This window comes from Oratosquilla oratoria, chromosome 16 (assembly GCF_046742065.1).
Source record: "Oratosquilla oratoria isolate Oo_2021 chromosome 16, ASM4674206v1, whole genome shotgun sequence".
Classification (NCBI taxonomy): Eukaryota; Metazoa; Arthropoda; class Malacostraca; order Stomatopoda; family Squillidae; genus Oratosquilla; species Oratosquilla oratoria.
The window spans coordinates 38,775,047-38,777,400 of record NC_134792.1 but is presented as its reverse complement, the minus strand read 5'-3'; positions in this window follow the sequence as shown (position 1 = coordinate 38,777,400).

The window sequence follows — 2,354 nt, the reverse complement described above, 5'->3', positions numbered from 1 at the left end:
CCCTGTAGCCCATTGGTTTCGATCTAGAAACCTTAATACCTGAGTTTGAATCAAGAGAACACCAGTGAATGTTACTCGATCTAGTAGTACCATCATTCAGGGTAAAAGGGTAAAAGTTACGCATGAGATGGGGGCTATATGTATAAGATTCATTGGTGCAGACTCCGTTCTTTTTTATATGATTCTGTGCCTTTGCAGCCACTTTTTTTATACCAATATCCTGAACTTTTTTTTTTATTTATATGCCTTACGAGTATGATGCTTTGTATTCACTGAATCGTGACGTCAAAACAGAGGGAAAAAAAAAGTTAATCCTCTTAATCTGGAAATATCGCCCCGTGGACTCGGCTAAATCCCTTGTAACTGGTCCCTTGAGTAAATAAACACTCCCCCCCTCCCCCCTCCCCCCCAAAAAAAAAGTCTCCAATTCTTATTGTGACCTAAGACCAGTGCCATCCTATGAGGTGGTGGAGGAGGGGGGGGGGTAGCCAGACCGTTACACTAAGGACTCCCGTTAATTCTTCCTCCCGTTTTGGCACGATCTTGATGTCTTCTTTCCTCTCTCTATCTCTTCACCCCACCCCCCACTTCTACTTTTTTTATTTCCTTCCCTCCTCTTCACAACACCCAATTTGGTCCGCAGTTGTGATTCACAGCGGGGGGGCCCATTGGGACAGGACCATATAAGGCTTCGCTACGCTCATTCCAACCCTTTGACTACCGAGCTCAACTTGTATATTTATTGTCTGCCTCCAGGGTGGCGTATTTGGAAGCATACTGATCTCGCACTCACTTAGCTGTGGGTTCGAATTCCACACTCCTCTCTGATTCCTAGCAGTGACTGTTACCTGCCCCAACAGTCCGTGCGTATAGGGCAAAGGTGACGGCTTCGACCGCAGCTACGGGGCTCTTGGCGTAAGCTTCTCATCTTTCTTCTCCAGGCAACTTTATTCGTGTGAAGGGAACGCCAAGAACCCAAAGGCTGATGAGTATCGTGCATCTCCTTGGGGTGCAGGTCCTCGTTCGATAAATATTCGTTGAAAGCAATAATATTGTCAGAGGTCTTATCAATGACAACCGTTACCTGGCCTCAGCATGATCCTCACGTTCCCGGCGTCGTTTGGATATCATTAATATTTACTAATCGCTCGATGGTGCCTGGAGGGTTATCGGAGGACCACAGACGCGACTAATGGGCCATTGCTGTCTAGTAGTTCGCCTGAACGATTGTACAAACAAGTTTCCAATATGCTGCCCCCGTGGGGAACCTCTTTAACCGTGTTGTACCTCAAAGACTTCGTTCTGTCTGGTGCTAGATGGTTTCGTCCGTGTGTAGGGTGAGAGGATGCAGCTTCGCGGGTCTCTGAATCGTCTGGTGTTAGTCAGAATGCAATGTGTAAAGCGTGCCACAGTACCCCTCAAAAGAGGCAACCCACCTTATGGAAATAAACTCTCCTACTGGGATTCGAACCTTCGCCTGAGCGGCTTGCTTCGTAGAAGGCGAAGATCGTACCGTCACGTCACCATGTACGGTCTTCGCCTTCTACTAAGCAAGCCACTCAGGCGAGGGTTCGAATCCCAGTAGGAGAGTTTATTTCCAAATGTCAAAATGACACAAACACCTTATGGAAAGTGACATAAACCTTGTTAAAGGAGAAGTCATCTGCGTTGCAAAATGAGCGAAGTCACCTTCGTCACTAAGCATGCAAAGTCAATTTCGACGTCGACCACATGGAATCTACCTTCGTTGCTCAGCATACGAAGTCAACTTTGTCGCCAAACAGTCTGTTATCTTCATCGCCAAGCACATAAAGGTACCTTCGTAGTCCAACCTGGTAAATTTTCTTTGTTTTCAAACAAAAGAAGTTACTTTTGCTGCCAACACATAAAGTTACCTTGACGCCAAACAGGTAAGATAACATTTTCTCTAAGTGCACAAAGTCACTTTTGTCGCCAAATACACGACGTCAACTTCGTTGCCAAAAGATGCTCAGGATCCTAATCTGTGGCATGTTTATTGGCCAATAGGAAAACGTCAGTGAAGAGGAACATGAGACTGAAATGAAAGGACACTTGTTGATTAAATCTGAATATAAGGAGGAACGGGAGGGTGAAGGAGGGAGAGACACAAGGAGATTAAATTTTATTGCCGACAACAAGCGTTTCTATCGTTGGGGGGAAATTATCGCGCCGAATAGGTAGAATGATAGTAAGTTTAGCCTTTGAACATAAAAGATTGTTGCGTAGCTCTGGGTCGTAGGGGTGTTACTAAAGCCTCTAGAATATCAACTGTATAAAACTTATGCAGTTAATACCCCATATGAGGTAGGGAGGGAGGGAGGGAGGGAGGGAGG